This window comes from Rhipicephalus microplus, unplaced genomic scaffold, assembly GCF_043290135.1.
Source record: "Rhipicephalus microplus isolate Deutch F79 unplaced genomic scaffold, USDA_Rmic scaffold_165, whole genome shotgun sequence".
NCBI classification, from domain to species: domain Eukaryota; kingdom Metazoa; phylum Arthropoda; class Arachnida; order Ixodida; family Ixodidae; genus Rhipicephalus; species Rhipicephalus microplus.
Window position 1 is genome coordinate 275976 of NW_027464736.1, and position 18010 is coordinate 293985.

Sequence of the window (18010 nt, forward strand, 5' to 3'; positions counted from 1 at the left end):
ACCAAACCCCATTTTCTAGAGGCTTTTTTTATTTTTCGTTGCGAAACGGGTGAATTCGAAAAGCGGAAATAGCTTGGCACATACATACACACTTCTACACACATACATACATACACATCGCACATGCATACACATCGTATACACACTTCTAGCTTTCCTCCGAAACAGTAATGATAATTTCCTCAATAGTTTTATTAATATGAGTAGGAATGTTGAAAAAAATAAGAAACTTGAGTATGTACGTGTGAACATAACAAAATAAAAGAGACCCTCCATATATGAAATACACACGGAAACATTTATTTTCCCAGAGCAATCGTAAGTGTAAACACAGCTAGCGCACTCCCTGCACGCGAATACCGCGTCAGCCGGGGCGCGGTATTCGGGGCACCGTCTCGGACACTCGACGCACCCACGCCGTTTACCCCGGTATCATGGGTAAATCCGAACACTCCTTCTATCATTGAATTTATTGTCGAACTCACCCCGCAGGGGGTGAGTGGGCCGATCCCGGAGGTAGTGCAATACCGGGCCAACCCGTGGCGGAGGTGAAGCAAGCTTCAAGCACTCCGCCGCATCACAAAAATAAGTTTAATATCTTGGATCCAAATAGGATCCGTATCAGATATTAAGCTGATAAGAACAGATACTACATCAAAGAGAAGTTTATTCACTTCCAACTGAGTAAACAATCACATCATTATACGTACACAATACGCAGCCATATTTTGGCCGGATACAGTTCAAAAGGGGCGTAAATAAATACACATTCATTGACGTAAGAGACAAAACGCTTGATGAACTATATACACTATGTACAAACTTGCTATGCGCACATGCTTCTGTACGCCTGAATAAGCACTACACACACCACATATATACATGAATGGAACACACTAAGATATTTACATATTTACAGCGTTGCTTTCCCTTAGCTCTTGTAACAAAGAATTGAGGAAGAAAAGGAGGGGGGGGGGGGGTTAATGGCTTATCAGGGGGGCGTGAAGCTTGCCCTCTCTTACAAAAAAGAATTTGGTATGCCAGCGTCGGAGGAAGCACTCCTCGCCGCTGGCCTCGAGTTCGCCCGATAGGTGAGCCCATAACAGCCGCCTTATGCGCGAGACGGTCGGGAACGCGGCTCGCACAGGCTTCCTGCGCGCCTCTGCTAATGAGCGCCTTTGCCAGATAGCCAGCAATGTGTAAACAAGCACCAGTTGGGCAAAGGCACCCTTGTTGCGCTTGTGGTAAGGAGGGGGCCGGATACCAAAGGAATGGGCTACCATCCGCCACACGGGTTTCACCGAGATACACTGAAAAAGCGCGTGATCCTGCGTTTCCACTGCGCGGCAGTTAGGGCAGCGTGCATCTGGGACAATTCCAAATTTGTTGAGGCGTTCTCTGGTGGGGAGCACAGCCCAGGCCTTTTTCACCAGAAAGTCGTGTGCATCACGGGGGGTGCCGCAGCGAAGCGAGTTCAGTTCGCGCCTCGCGCGCTCAGCGCGTTTCCGGTCCGAGTCGCTCAACTGTTCCAGCGTGATAGCTTCGACGATGCGCGCTGGCGGGTCCTCGTCCACGTCGCCGTCAGGCACTTCTTTTTGCAACATGCGCCACGTCGCAGATGCCGTTTTATAGAAGGGCGCAGGCTCCTCCGCAAAGGGTCCGGTGTGACGGCCTGCATCCAACCAGTCATGCCTCACTCCGCTCCAGTACAGTAGTAAGTTGCGACCCAAGTAATCGCTCGCGCGCACGAGCATGCGGGCGGTTTTCAGGGCCAGGACCCTACTTACGGTCAGAACATGCGGGAGACCGAGACCCCCTTCAGACGTTGCCAGTTGCAGCATGTTTTGTTTCACCGGTGGCGGTTTCCCGTCCCACATGTATGCGTTTATGAGCTTAGACAGCTGGCTTACTGCTCTTGCGGGCATCACCGCCACTCGGCTCGCATGCGAGGCTAGGGCGCAAATGCTTGTCTTGACCGCTACGGCTTTCTCTCTAAGCGTCAGGCCTCGCAGGTCTGCGCGCTCTGACACTTGTTCAGCCCTTTCGAGGACTCGGGACCACGTCGAGGCCGCAACTCCTTCACAGGAAAAGTATATACCAAGGACCTTCACTGTGCTCACCGCCTCGTAGTTGCCGATCGCGTGCGCCGGGAAATGGCCGAATAGGAGTGCCTTGCACTTTCCCTCGTTCAACTGCGCTCCTGATGCGAGGGCGTAGGATGCAAAGACCTGGCGAAAACGGTCGAGGCTACTAGGGTCCCTGACAAAAAGGGAGATGTCGTCGGCGTACGCGAGCACTTTCAAGTCCGCTGATCCTGTGAGGGGGAGGCCTCGGATGTGCGCATCGCTGGCAAGAGACGAGAGTAGCGGCTCTATCGAGAGTACAAAGAGGGTCGGGCCGAGTGGGCACCCCTGCCTTATCCCTCTTGTGTATTGGAAGGTAGCTGTCGTGGAGCCATTTACCACTACGTGGCATCTGAGATCAGAGTACAGGAGCTCGATCACTTGTACAAAACCTGGCGGGAGGCCGAACTCTCGAAGCGTTTCGAACAGGTAAGTGTGCCTAACTCTGTCGAAAGCTTTTGCTTGATCGAGGGAAAGAAAGGCTCCCGTGACTCTTTTCTCAGATGCGTATTGAAAGACGTCTCTTGTGACAGTCAGATTGGCAAACATTGACCTGCCCGGGACTGCGCAGGCCTGATGCGGACCAATGATGTCTGGCAAAAAGGACTTAAGCCGACTGTTTAGAATTGAAGCGACGATCTTATAATCGACGTTGAGCAGCGTGATTGGACGCCACGACGACGGCGTGTTCCGCGGTGCACCCTCTTTCAGAATAAGGACTACGCGCCCCATGCCAAAAGAGGCAGGTTTCGCGTGTCCTTCAAGGACCGTGTTGACGACTGCCAGGAGCGGTTCCTTCAGGGTCTCAAAAAAAGTGGCATAGAAGCCCGCGGTGAGGCCGTCCGCGCCGGGGGCCGAGTTCGGTGGCATTTGCTCGATCGCGGCCCTCAACTCCTCTAACGTGGCTGCGCCACACATGGTCGAGCCCTGATCTTCTTCCAGGCACTTTAGGGATTTGTACAACTCCGACAGGCACGCTGGCACCGAGAGGGTCGTCGTGGGGTCCGGCTCGCGGAACGCTGACTCAAAGTGCTGCAAGAAAGTCGCCTCGATCTCGGTCGGGTCCTTCGTGAGCGTACCGTCGGGGCGCATGACTTCCACTATGCGTACCGAGCCGTTTCCGCGTACTTCGCGCGGGGCGGCCTCTGACTGTTCATCGGAGGCGGCCCGAGTCGCACATCTTTCGCCGTTAGCCGCCCGAAGTAGTCTTTCGTACTGCACCTTAAGGGAGGAGAGGTAATCTCGTGTACAGGTGGTGAGGATGTCCGCACTCTGAATGATACGCATTCTGCGCAGTATCTCATTCATCTCGGACGTCATGCGCTTTCTTCTTTCACTACCTTCTTCTTGGAGAAGAGCCTTCCATGCCGCCTTGAGGTCGTCCCAGGTAGTCGGTGTTATGCGGGAGGTCGCTCTGATCGAGGCCTCTATGCGTGCCTGGATCTGTGGAACGGACACTGGATCCTTCAGTAGTGCCGAATCCAGGCGCCACGACATATCATTCGATTTGGGGCCAGGCTTTGCACGGACTGTGGTTAACAGTGGCGCGTGGTCAGAGAGACGAGTCAAAGCAGATGGTAGCGGGAGCACCTCACACGCTGCTAGGGAGGGCAGTAGGAACTCTGGTAAGTAGGCACGGTCGAGCCGGCTAGCGGTGGCCTTTGACACTCGGGTGGGGCCGAAATCGTCGTCGTGGAGGACGACCCATGCGTCGGAAAGTCGCAGGCAGCGGAGCACCCTGATGAGTTCTTTTGCGTGGTAGGCTGAGCCACCGCGACCCGGTCCCCGGATATCCCTCGTAGCGTCTACCACACAGTTGAAGTCTCCCAGGACCACATGCGGGAGGGGGGCTAGCAGGAACTCTCCAAGCTCCCTGAAGAAGGGATTGGTCTCCGATCTCGTGACAGGCGCGTACACGTTGACGAACCGGACTTTCTGCCCATCGATGAAAATATCGACTATCAACGTGCGGCCATCGGCCCCGAACGCGCAATGAGCCTTTTGTCTAAACCTCCCGGAGACAAAGACGACCCCGACCCCGCAGGACTTAGCCCTCGTCAAGGAAAAAAAAGCTTCGACCTGGCACAGGCTACGGAAGTGCGCGACGTCGAGGGGGGAACGGAAATTCGCCTCCTGGACGAACAGCAGGTCAATATCTTGGGAGCGGGCAAACGAAATGACCGCGGTTTGCTTCGTTTTGTCGCGGAGTCCGCGCACATTCCAGGTAGCGAAGCGGAGTTGGTCAGTCATTCGAGGGAACTAGAGGGCGAGCGGGGGGGGGGGGGGGGGGGGGGGGGGCATCAGTGTGCGGGAGGTGGAGCGCTCAGCGAGGGGGGAACAGCAAACGGCGCGCTCGCCTGTGCTGCCATCTGTGGCTAGGTAAACAAAACGCCTCGCTGGCTTTACGCCTGCGCTGCCATCTGTTGCGAGGTAATCAAAACGCCTCGCTGGCTTTAGGGGGCGGTTCCCCTTTGCCGGCGGTGCTCTGGGCTAGCTTCTGCGTCTTCGCCCTCGGGGGGGCGTCACTGTCACTGCTCCTGGCGTCCGGCCCGGTTCGCCGCTGCCGCGCCTCTCTGCTTGTGGCTCTCCCCCTCGGATCCTTCTTATCATCCTCTCCTTGCCGTCGGCGCGAGCGAGAGCGTGCCCGCTCATCACGGCCTGGCGCTGGCTGTGACGCAAGCGGGTCCGGTTTACGACTCAAGTGGGGCGGCGCGTGATCAAGGGGGAGCCGGGAGGTGGGCGGCAGGTTTGATTGAGCGCCGTGGCGGTGGCGGTCATCCGGAAGCTCGTAGTACCCGCGGCTCACGATGGGCAGGTCGTCTCGTGTGGGGTCTTTAATGCCGTCATCTAAGTCCTGAGCGGACACTGGGGCGAGCATATTCACCGGCGCTTTTGAGATGGAGAGGGGAAGCTCATCCCTGTCAGTTGTTGCGGCAGTGTCTGAAGTGCTGTGACAGCCATCCTGGCCCGACAGGGGGGCGGACGGTGTAGAAGGAGCCGAGGGTGTCGAGACGGTTTCGAGGTCACTCGACTCTGTTTCTGATGACGTGGCGGCGGTGTCGTCATTCCTCTCGGGCCTCTCTTCCTCGTTGGCGGGTGAATTTGTCACAGGGACACTTGCGAGCAAGCTACTGTCCGTATCATGGTCTCGGCTGGGGGAAGCTGTCGGCGGCGTGCGAGCCGCGGTCCTGGGCGTCAAGACTTGCATGCGCGAGTGGAGTACGCCTGGCCTGGGTGCTGAGGGGCCGCTCGACTGCGCTAAGTTCGGCTCAAGGTTTGTCACTGAGGGGAAACCGCGTGCGGCGGACGCGTAGGTGCGCCTCCTAAAACAATCTCTCGTCCCGTGTTGCCCCCCACAACGCTTGCATTCGGCTGAGCAGCCCTCAGTGTCGTGCCCGAAAATTCCACATCGTTTGCAGTAAGGTGCGGAGCACGCGGTCGCCATATGGCCCACCTCGCTGCATCGTGCGCACACCCGCCTCATGCCTCGGTATTCGAACATGACACGGTGCCCCGCAATGGTCGCAAAGTTGGGCACCGGTTTGCTCATTTCGATTTTAACGACCCTGACGCCGTTTAACTTATTTTGACGGGAGGCCACAGTAGCAAACGAAATGCCCCGCACCTTACCATACTGCGCCAGGGCGTTGCCAAGTATCTCGTCGGGCATATAGGCTGGGTACCGGTAGGCGTTTACATACGTGACCGGCGGCCCTACGGCCTCAACCGGTACGCTTATGCCATTCACCCGGAAACCCTCAGCCACCATTAACTTAGTTGCCTGACTGGCGTTACGGGTGCATACGAGAAACTTGGCACCGCCCATATGCTGCAACACGAACACACTATCATCGCCTGCAACTACTTCGACTGCATCGATCAAGTCATCAAGAGAAACGTCGCCATCCGGCGCCGTAAACAGGAAACAGTTTTCTCTCACAGGTAAATCGGATGTGGCCGCCATTCTGAGGGCGTTGTCGCCGGTGGAAGGGGGCGTGACTGGTGGAAACTTGTGTCGTGCAGGCGCGCTGCACACTGGTAGTAGCGGCTCAGCCGAGGCGGGCGCCGCGCAGGATCAGGAGGCGGCCGGTAGGCAGCAGGGGGGCTCCGGGACGGCGGGCGTGGACCGGGGACCTTGCTCCTTCCGGCATGGAACAGGCGGGCACCGGGCGGGAAGGCCCGAAACCCAGGGGCAGCGGTCGCACGTCGGAGACGGCAACGCCACGCAGGCTATTCTTGGAGGCTTGAACCCCGGGGATGACGTCAGCGTGACGTGACCCCGGGTCCGACGTAGTGACTCGCGCGAGGCAACTGCTTACACGACCCTTGATCTTAGCCAAAAGGCCGAGAAGCGATGCAATTCATTAGCACGTAATTAAAATCCATTCTTTCACACCTCGTACTTAGTTCTGGCCAAAAGCCGGGCAAACAGTAGCAAAGCAATTCCGACGTCCACCCATGCACAACCAGCATTGTGCACCGACAGCGGCAGCGCTGGCTTCACGGCATTGCTTTTATCCCCAGTCCGCTTGAAGTTTCTAGTTTCGCTTACAAACATGTTAAAACTGAAACCTTCTTTTTCCCAGAGGTCGAAGCCACGCGTGCTTGCTTGCATGCGTACTCTCTATGCGCCCATGACGTCACACCAAATGCTTGCCGGCGAACATTATCAGGCATGTCGCGAGGGATGCTACAGCACTTGTTTTAAAAACTGATGCATAGTGTACATGTCCAACTCGAGCACCAAAATCTAAAAGGAAAAAAAAAAAAAAATGACTGTGCAAAATGTGAATACGTCACCTATCCAACATGGCTTCTACGCCGGCTGCCCAAGCAACGCCTCTGCAACGACGCCCACAATCATCGGCAAAAAGGTGGTGCCTTTGGCTGCTTCAGCACGCACAACATATGCCTTGCAAGTTCCGACGTGGCGGAACACCGCACCGAGGTCGACGAAGGTCCTGCCGTGAAAGGCAGACCCGGGAATGCGTGCGAAACGTCTACCGCGTGGGTTGTGAAGCCGGTGAATGAAGGATCATGTGGCAGAGGGTGACGGAACGTGAGTGTGCGACTTGCCGCTGCGATGTCGTTCAAGCGTTCAACGGGCCGGCAGGTTCTGTCTGTCGTGGTCGAAAACGTCCGAGTTTTGCTGATTCCGAGGGGTAGGAGTGCTATGGTGGCGTGTACGAGGCGCTGGTGCGGCGCTCCGTCGATCGTGCCGGACGGACATGAGGCGGCCGAAGGCGGTCGTCAAGTGGTCGCGGAAATCAGTGGAGAAGTACTCGCCTGCGCTTTTCGTCGAAGACTCGCGACAGACGGTCTTCGGGAGACACGGGTGGTTGCACAAATGCGACCGTGCGTCAACGTGCAGCCATATTCGTGGATTATTTCGCCCCATTACGATAGCTTCGTCACTGCGCTCGCTGGTGTTGCTTGTTTTTGTTGACCTTCACTTGTGGCTCACACCCACTGTGGGGGATTGGCTGGTTTGTTGTTCTGCTTCTTCGACTTCTACATACTCGGCTTAGTGAAGCTGTGAGGAGTGACGAGTGGGTACGGAGGCAAAGCGCGCCCGGGGCGTGATCTCACGCGTCCTGGGGTCCACGTCGCTTCAGGTACGTGCGTGGTGCGTCCGTACGTCTAGTGCGCAATTTTCTTGGAACTTCCAGCAACTGGCAATTCCATTGAGGTGAGCGTGCGAGGATGTTCGTTGTAATTAACGAGAGCCAACGGTGGATGAGCTGGTATGAGATGGTGTTCAGAAATGAAGTGTTTGATCAACAAGGCGATGCCCGCCGTGGTGGTCTGATGGCCGTAAGGTACTCGGCTGCTGCCCCGCAGGTGGTGGGATCGAATCCCGGCCGCGGCGGCTGCATTTCCCTGTGCTCAGATTAGGGTGCACGTGAAAGAACCCCAGGTGGTCGAAATTTTCCCATAATCATATGGTGGTTTTGGGACGTCAAACCCCAAAGGTCAGTGGACATAGGAAAAGCACATCGGGGCTTTGCCGCTCCACCGTACAGCAGGTGTGTGCGGAGTGGGTCCTGTGGCGTTCTTTGCGATTTTAATTTGTGATGGGGAATAGTGTAGATGCGTAGACGTGGCGAGAGCACGCGTCTTCAGGTTCAGACGCCGCGTGAAGATGTGAAATAAAAATGCCTTCGCTTGCCACTGCAACTGTAAACAGAAACACCAACCAAACCCCATTTTCTAGAGGCTTTTTTTATTTTTCGTTGCGAAACGGGTGAATTCGAAAAGCGGAAATAGCTTGGCACATACATACACACTTCTACACACATACATACATACACATCGCACATGCATACACATCGTATACACACTTCTAGCTTTCCTCCGAAACAGTAATGATAATTTCCTCAATAGTTTTATTAATATGAGTAGGAATGTTGAAAAAAATAAGAAACTTGAGTATGTACGTGTGAACATAACAAAATAAAAGAGACCCTCCATATATGAAATACACACGGAAACATTTATTTTCCCAGAGCAATCGTAAGTGTAAACACAGCTAGCGCACTCCCTGCACGCGAATACCGCGTCAGCCGGGGCGCGGTATTCGGGGCACCGTCTCGGACACTCGACGCACCCACGCCGTTTACCCCGGTATCATGGGTAAATCCGAACACTCCTTCTATCATTGAATTTATTGTCGAACTCACCCCGCAGGGGGTGAGTGGGCCGATCCCGGAGGTAGTGCAATACCGGGCCAACCCGTGGCGGAGGTGAAGCAAGCTTCAAGCACTCCGCCGCATCACAAAAATAAGTTTAATATCTTGGATCCAAATAGGATCCGTATCAGATATTAAGCTGATAAGAACAGAGTGAGGTTGTCAAAAGAGGCAGCACACAAGAGAGGAAGTAGAAGTCTCGGCCTTGCTGGCCCGATCAAAGGCCGCCCGGACCTCCGGGACCACCGGGCCTGACCAAGGGTGCGGCGCCCTACCGGCTGCCCCAGCGTCCACCCTTTCTCACCAAAGGGCTTGGCCAGTCGCCATGGCTTAGAGCCATGGTGGAGCTGCATTGGAGCAGGCCGGCAGAGCAGGGGCTGGGCTGCACGTCCACCCAGGGCCGGGGTACCCTGGGCTTAGTCGGGAAGGCCGCCTTGGGCGACCACCCGCCAGCTAAGCAAGCGACCCCAGAGCTTATAGCTCAATACAGCGGTGATAGCGGGGTGAGCCTTTTGCCCACCGCGGAGCGTCACTCCCCTGCTGCCGCACCCCGAAGAGAGGCCGCAAGTGGATCCCGCAGGCATAACACCTTCGCGGGTCCAAAGACCCCAGACAGTCCTGCTGGAGAGGCCAGGCGGTCAGGGGTGGGTTCAGACCCACGCCCTAACCTCAGGACAGGGGAAGAACGTATAAGTTGCGGTGCAACTGCCCAGTCAGCTCCCGAGGGAGCCCGGTTTGGATGCACCGCAAGCGTAAGAAGGAAGCGGGAAAAGAGAAGCGAGAGGAGAAAGAAAAAAAAGAGTGAAAAGGGTTGTCCCCCCTCAAGGGGGGGCATCCAACCCCGGCCCAAAGGCCAAAAATGTAGTCCCGAGAGGTAGGACTACACTTTGATCTTAGCCAAAAGGCCGAGAAGCGATGCAATTCATTAGCACGTAATTAAAATCCATTCTTTCACACCTCGTACTTAGTTCTGGCCAAAAGCCGGGCAAACAGTAGCAAAGCAATTCCGACGTCCACCCATGCACAACCAGCATTGTGCACCGACAGCGGCAGCGCTGGCTTCACGGCATTGCTTTTATCCCCAGTCCGCTTGAAGTTTCTAGTTTCGCTTACAAACATGTTAAAACTGAAACCTTCTTTTTCCCAGAGGTCGAAGCCACGCGTGCTTGCTTGCATGCGTACTCTCTATGCGCCCATGACGTCACACCAAATGCTTGCCGGCGAACATTATCAGGCATGTCGCGAGGGATGCTACAGCACTTGTTTTAAAAACTGATGCATAGTGTACATGTCCAACTCGAGCACCAAAATCTAAAAGGAAAAAAAAAAAAAAATGACTGTGCAAAATGTGAATACGTCACCTATCCAACATGGCTTCTACGCCGGCTGCCCAAGCAACGCCTCTGCAACGACGCCCACAATCATCGGCAAAAAGGTGGTGCCTTTGGCTGCTTCAGCACGCACAACATATGCCTTGCAAGTTCCGACGTGGCGGAACACCGCACCGAGGTCGACGAAGGTCCTGCCGTGAAAGGCAGACCCGGGAATGCGTGCGAAACGTCTACCGCGTGGGTTGTGAAGCCGGTGAATGAAGGATCATGTGGCAGAGGGTGACGGAACGTGAGTGTGCGACTTGCCGCTGCGATGTCGTTCAAGCGTTCAACGGGCCGGCAGGTTCTGTCTGTCGTGGTCGAAAACGTCCGAGTTTTGCTGATTCCGAGGGGTAGGAGTGCTATGGTGGCGTGTACGAGGCGCTGGTGCGGCGCTCCGTCGATCGTGCCGGACGGACATGAGGCGGCCGAAGGCGGTCGTCAAGTGGTCGCGGAAATCAGTGGAGAAGTACTCGCCTGCGCTTTTCGTCGAAGACTCGCGACAGACGGTCTTCGGGAGACACGGGTGGTTGCACAAATGCGACCGTGCGTCAACGTGCAGCCATATTCGTGGATTATTTCGCCCCATTACGATAGCTTCGTCACTGCGCTCGCTGGTGTTGCTTGTTTTTGTTGACCTTCACTTGTGGCTCACACCCACTGTGGGGGATTGGCTGGTTTGTTGTTCTGCTTCTTCGACTTCTACATACTCGGCTTAGTGAAGCTGTGAGGAGTGACGAGTGGGTACGGAGGCAAAGCGCGCCCGGGGCGTGATCTCACGCGTCCTGGGGTCCACGTCGCTTCAGGTACGTGCGTGGTGCGTCCGTGCGCAATTTTCTTGGAACTTCCAGCAACTGGCAATTCCATTGAGGTGAGCGTGCGAGGATGTTCGTTGTAATTAACGAGAGCCAACGGTGGATGAGCTGGTATGAGATGGTGTTCAGAAATGAAGTGTTTGATCAACAAGGCGATGCCCGCCGTGGTGGTCTGATGGCCGTAAGGTACTCGGCTGCTGCCCCGCAGGTGGTGGGATCGAATCCCGGCCGCGGCGGCTGCATTTCCCTGTGCTCAGATTAGGGTGCACGTGAAAGAACCCCAGGTGGTCGAAATTTTCCCATAATCATATGGTGGTTTTGGGACGTCAAACCCCAAAGGTCAGTGGACATAGGAAAAGCACATCGGGGCTTTGCCGCTCCACCGTACAGCAGGTGTGTGCGGAGTGGGTCCTGTGGCGTTCTTTGCGATTTTAATTTGTGATGGGGAATAGTGTAGATGCGTAGACGTGGCGAGAGCACGCGTCTTCAGGTTCAGACGCCGCGTGAAGATGTGAAATAAAAATGCCTTCGCTTGCCACTGCAACTGTAAACAGAAACACCAACCAAACCCCATTTTCTAGAGGCTTTTTTTATTTTTCGTTGCGAAACGGGTGAATTCGAAAAGCGGAAATAGCTTGGCACATACATACACACTTCTACACACATACATACATACACATCGCACATGCATACACATCGTATACACACTTCTAGCTTTCCTCCGAAACAGTAATGATAATTTCCTCAATAGTTTTATTAATATGAGTAGGAATGTTGAAAAAAATAAGAAACTTGAGTATGTACGTGTGAACATAACAAAATAAAAGAGACCCTCCATATATGAAATACACACGGAAACATTTATTTTCCCAGAGCAATCGTAAGTGTAAACACAGCTAGCGCACTCCCTGCACGCGAATACCGCGTCAGCCGGGGCGCGGTATTCGGGGCACCGTCTCGGACACTCGACGCACCCACGCCGTTTACCCCGGTATCATGGGTAAATCCGAACACTCCTTCTATCATTGAATTTATTGTCGAACTCACCCCGCAGGGGGTGAGTGGGCCGATCCCGGAGGTAGTGCAATACCGGGCCAACCCGTGGCGGAGGTGAAGCAAGCTTCAAGCACTCCGCCGCATCACAAAAATAAGTTTAATATCTTGGATCCAAATAGGATCCGTATCAGATATTAAGCTGATAAGAACAGATACTACACTTTGATCTTAGCCAAAAGGCCGAGAAGCGATGCAATTCATTAGCACGTAATTAAAATCCATTCTTTCACACCTCGTACTTAGTTCTGGCCAAAAGCCGGGCAAACAGTAGCAAAGCAATTCCGACGTCCACCCATGCACAACCAGCATTGTGCACCGACAGCGGCAGCGCTGGCTTCACGGCATTGCTTTTATCCCCAGTCCGCTTGAAGTTTCTAGTTTCGCTTACAAACATGTTAAAACTGAAACCTTCTTTTTCCCAGAGGTCGAAGCCACGCGTGCTTGCTTGCATGCGTACTCTCTATGCGCCCATGACGTCACACCAAATGCTTGCCGGCGAACATTATCAGGCATGTCGCGAGGGATGCTACAGCACTTGTTTTAAAAACTGATGCATAGTGTACATGTCCAACTCGAGCACCAAAATCTAAAAGGAAAAAAAAAAAAAAATGACTGTGCAAAATGTGAATACGTCACCTATCCAACATGGCTTCTACGCCGGCTGCCCAAGCAACGCCTCTGCAACGACGCCCACAATCATCGGCAAAAAGGTGGTGCCTTTGGCTGCTTCAGCACGCACAACATATGCCTTGCAAGTTCCGACGTGGCGGAACACCGCACCGAGGTCGACGAAGGTCCTGCCGTGAAAGGCAGACCCGGGAATGCGTGCGAAACGTCTACCGCGTGGGTTGTGAAGCCGGTGAATGAAGGATCATGTGGCAGAGGGTGACGGAACGTGAGTGTGCGACTTGCCGCTGCGATGTCGTTCAAGCGTTCAACGGGCCGGCAGGTTCTGTCTGTCGTGGTCGAAAACGTCCGAGTTTTGCTGATTCCGAGGGGTAGGAGTGCTATGGTGGCGTGTACGAGGCGCTGGTGCGGCGCTCCGTCGATCGTGCCGGACGGACATGAGGCGGCCGAAGGCGGTCGTCAAGTGGTCGCGGAAATCAGTGGAGAAGTACTCGCCTGCGCTTTTCGTCGAAGACTCGCGACAGACGGTCTTCGGGAGACACGGGTGGTTGCACAAATGCGACCGTGCGTCAACGTGCAGCCATATTCGTGGATTATTTCGCCCCATTACGATAGCTTCGTCACTGCGCTCGCTGGTGTTGCTTGTTTTTGTTGACCTTCACTTGTGGCTCACACCCACTGTGGGGGATTGGCTGGTTTGTTGTTCTGCTTCTTCGACTTCTACATACTCGGCTTAGTGAAGCTGTGAGGAGTGACGAGTGGGTACGGAGGCAAAGCGCGCCCGGGGCGTGATCTCACGCGTCCTGGGGTCCACGTCGCTTCAGGTACGTGCGTGGTGCGTCCGTGCGCAATTTTCTTGGAACTTCCAGCAACTGGCAATTCCATTGAGGTGAGCGTGCGAGGATGTTCGTTGTAATTAACGAGAGCCAACGGTGGATGAGCTGGTATGAGATGGTGTTCAGAAATGAAGTGTTTGATCAACAAGGCGATGCCCGCCGTGGTGGTCTGATGGCCGTAAGGTACTCGGCTGCTGCCCCGCAGGTGGTGGGATCGAATCCCGGCCGCGGCGGCTGCATTTCCCTGTGCTCAGATTAGGGTGCACGTGAAAGAACCCCAGGTGGTCGAAATTTTCCCATAATCATATGGTGGTTTTGGGACGTCAAACCCCAAAGGTCAGTGGACATAGGAAAAGCACATCGGGGCTTTGCCGCTCCACCGTACAGCAGGTGTGTGCGGAGTGGGTCCTGTGGCGTTCTTTGCGATTTTAATTTGTGATGGGGAATAGTGTAGATGCGTAGACGTGGCGAGAGCACGCGTCTTCAGGTTCAGACGCCGCGTGAAGATGTGAAATAAAAATGCCTTCGCTTGCCACTGCAACTGTAAACAGAAACACCAACCAAACCCCATTTTCTAGAGGCTTTTTTTATTTTTCGTTGCGAAACGGGTGAATTCGAAAAGCGGAAATAGCTTGGCACATACATACACACTTCTACACACATACATACATACACATCGCACATGCATACACATCGTATACACACTTCTAGCTTTCCTCCGAAACAGTAATGATAATTTCCTCAATAGTTTTATTAATATGAGTAGGAATGTTGAAAAAAATAAGAAACTTGAGTATGTACGTGTGAACATAACAAAATAAAAGAGACCCTCCATATATGAAATACACACGGAAACATTTATTTTCCCAGAGCAATCGTAAGTGTAAACACAGCTAGCGCACTCCCTGCACGCGAATACCGCGTCAGCCGGGGCGCGGTATTCGGGGCACCGTCTCGGACACTCGACGCACCCACGCCGTTTACCCCGGTATCATGGGTAAATCCGAACACTCCTTCTATCATTGAATTTATTGTCGAACTCACCCCGCAGGGGGTGAGTGGGCCGATCCCGGAGGTAGTGCAATACCGGGCCAACCCGTGGCGGAGGTGAAGCAAGCTTCAAGCACTCCGCCGCATCACAAAAATAAGTTTAATATCTTGGATCCAAATAGGATCCGTATCAGATATTAAGCTGATAAGAACAGATACTACACTTTGATCTTAGCCAAAAGGCCGAGAAGCGATGCAATTCATTAGCACGTAATTAAAATCCATTCTTTCACACCTCGTACTTAGTTCTGGCCAAAAGCCGGGCAAACAGTAGCAAAGCAATTCCGACGTCCACCCATGCACAACCAGCATTGTGCACCGACAGCGGCAGCGCTGGCTTCACGGCATTGCTTTTATCCCCAGTCCGCTTGAAGTTTCTAGTTTCGCTTACAAACATGTTAAAACTGAAACCTTCTTTTTCCCAGAGGTCGAAGCCACGCGTGCTTGCTTGCATGCGTACTCTCTATGCGCCCATGACGTCACACCAAATGCTTGCCGGCGAACATTATCAGGCATGTCGCGAGGGATGCTACAGCACTTGTTTTAAAAACTGATGCATAGTGTACATGTCCAACTCGAGCACCAAAATCTAAAAGGAAAAAAAAAAAAAAATGACTGTGCAAAATGTGAATACGTCACCTATCCAACATGGCTTCTACGCCGGCTGCCCAAGCAACGCCTCTGCAACGACGCCCACAATCATCGGCAAAAAGGTGGTGCCTTTGGCTGCTTCAGCACGCACAACATATGCCTTGCAAGTTCCGACGTGGCGGAACACCGCACCGAGGTCGACGAAGGTCCTGCCGTGAAAGGCAGACCCGGGAATGCGTGCGAAACGTCTACCGCGTGGGTTGTGAAGCCGGTGAATGAAGGATCATGTGGCAGAGGGTGACGGAACGTGAGTGTGCGACTTGCCGCTGCGATGTCGTTCAAGCGTTCAACGGGCCGGCAGGTTCTGTCTGTCGTGGTCGAAAACGTCCGAGTTTTGCTGATTCCGAGGGGTAGGAGTGCTATGGTGGCGTGTACGAGGCGCTGGTGCGGCGCTCCGTCGATCGTGCCGGACGGACATGAGGCGGCCGAAGGCGGTCGTCAAGTGGTCGCGGAAATCAGTGGAGAAGTACTCGCCTGCGCTTTTCGTCGAAGACTCGCGACAGACGGTCTTCGGGAGACACGGGTGGTTGCACAAATGCGACCGTGCGTCAACGTGCAGCCATATTCGTGGATTATTTCGCCCCATTACGATAGCTTCGTCACTGCGCTCGCTGGTGTTGCTTGTTTTTGTTGACCTTCACTTGTGGCTCACACCCACTGTGGGGGATTGGCTGGTTTGTTGTTCTGCTTCTTCGACTTCTACATACTCGGCTTAGTGAAGCTGTGAGGAGTGACGAGTGGGTACGGAGGCAAAGCGCGCCCGGGGCGTGATCTCACGCGTCCTGGGGTCCACGTCGCTTCAGGTACGTGCGTGGTGCGTCCGTGCGCAATTTTCTTGGAACTTCCAGCAACTGGCAATTCCATTGAGGTGAGCGTGCGAGGATGTTCGTTGTAATTAACGAGAGCCAACGGTGGATGAGCTGGTATGAGATGGTGTTCAGAAATGAAGTGTTTGATCAACAAGGCGATGCCCGCCGTGGTGGTCTGATGGCCGTAAGGTACTCGGCTGCTGCCCCGCAGGTGGTGGGATCGAATCCCGGCCGCGGCGGCTGCATTTCCCTGTGCTCAGATTAGGGTGCACGTGAAAGAACCCCAGGTGGTCGAAATTTTCCCATAATCATATGGTGGTTTTGGGACGTCAAACCCCAAAGGTCAGTGGACATAGGAAAAGCACATCGGGGCTTTGCCGCTCCACCGTACAGCAGGTGTGTGCGGAGTGGGTCCTGTGGCGTTCTTTGCGATTTTAATTTGTGATGGGGAATAGTGTAGATGCGTAGACGTGGCGAGAGCACGCGTCTTCAGGTTCAGACGCCGCGTGAAGATGTGAAATAAAAATGCCTTCGCTTGCCACTGCAACTGTAAACAGAAACACCAACCAAACCCCATTTTCTAGAGGCTTTTTTTATTTTTCGTTGCGAAACGGGTGAATTCGAAAAGCGGAAATAGCTTGGCACATACATACACACTTCTACACACATACATACATACACATCGCACATGCATACACATCGTATACACACTTCTAGCTTTCCTCCGAAACAGTAATGATAATTTCCTCAATAGTTTTATTAATATGAGTAGGAATGTTGAAAAAAATAAGAAACTTGAGTATGTACGTGTGAACATAACAAAATAAAAGAGACCCTCCATATATGAAATACACACGGAAACATTTATTTTCCCAGAGCAATCGTAAGTGTAAACACAGCTAGCGCACTCCCTGCACGCGAATACCGCGTCAGCCGGGGCGCGGTATTCGGGGCACCGTCTCGGACACTCGACGCACCCACGCCGTTTACCCCGGTATCATGGGTAAATCCGAACACTCCTTCTATCATTGAATTTATTGTCGAACTCACCCCGCAGGGGGTGAGTGGGCCGATCCCGGAGGTAGTGCAATACCGGGCCAACCCGTGGCGGAGGTGAAGCAAGCTTCAAGCACTCCGCCGCATCACAAAAATAAGTTTAATATCTTGGATCCAAATAGGATCCGTATCAGATATTAAGCTGATAAGAACAGATACTACACTTTGATCTTAGCCAAAAGGCCGAGAAGCGATGCAATTCATTAGCACGTAATTAAAATCCATTCTTTCACACCTCGTACTTAGTTCTGGCCAAAAGCCGGGCAAACAGTAGCAAAGCAATTCCGACGTCCACCCATGCACAACCAGCATTGTGCACCGACAGCGGCAGCGCTGGCTTCACGGCATTGCTTTTATCCCCAGTCCGCTTGAAGTTTCTAGTTTCGCTTACAAACATGTTAAAACTGAAACCTTCTTTTTCCCAGAGGTCGAAGCCACGCGTGCTTGCTTGCATGCGTACTCTCTATGCGCCCATGACGTCACACCAAATGCTTGCCGGCGAACATTATCAGGCATGTCGCGAGGGATGCTACAGCACTTGTTTTAAAAACTGATGCATAGTGTACATGTCCAACTCGAGCACCAAAATCTAAAAGGAAAAAAAAAAAAAAATGACTGTGCAAAATGTGAATACGTCACCTATCCAACATGGCTTCTACGCCGGCTGCCCAAGCAACGCCTCTGCAACGACGCCCACAATCATCGGCAAAAAGGTGGTGCCTTTGGCTGCTTCAGCACGCACAACATATGCCTTGCAAGTTCCGACGTGGCGGAACACCGCACCGAGGTCGACGAAGGTCCTGCCGTGAAAGGCAGACCCGGGAATGCGTGCGAAACGTCTACCGCGTGGGTTGTGAAGCCGGTGAATGAAGGATCATGTGGCAGAGGGTGACGGAACGTGAGTGTGCGACTTGCCGCTGCGATGTCG

General features: G+C 53.7%; 3 non-coding genes and 2 pseudogenes across 3 annotated transcripts; all 5 read right to left on the bottom strand.

The window, feature by feature from the left end:
- Positions 1-494: 494 nt before the first annotated feature.
- Positions 495-669, bottom strand: LOC142791338 (U2 spliceosomal RNA; annotated as a pseudogene).
- An 8143-nt stretch (positions 670-8812) lies between these two features.
- On the bottom strand, positions 8813-8987 carry LOC142791379 (U2 spliceosomal RNA; annotated as a pseudogene).
- Positions 8988-12053: 3066 nt separating this feature from the next.
- Positions 12054-12245, bottom strand: LOC142791412 (U2 spliceosomal RNA). The gene has a single exon (XR_012890205.1). It is a non-coding gene; the product is annotated as a U2 spliceosomal RNA (small nuclear RNA).
- Positions 12246-14569: 2324 nt separating this feature from the next.
- Positions 14570-14761, bottom strand: LOC142791414 (U2 spliceosomal RNA). Its single transcript, XR_012890207.1, has one exon. It is a non-coding gene; the product is annotated as a U2 spliceosomal RNA (small nuclear RNA).
- Positions 14762-17085: 2324 nt separating this feature from the next.
- LOC142791415 (U2 spliceosomal RNA) lies at positions 17086-17277 on the bottom strand. The gene has a single exon (XR_012890208.1). It is a non-coding gene; the product is annotated as a U2 spliceosomal RNA (small nuclear RNA).
- Positions 17278-18010: the final 733 nt, after the last annotated feature.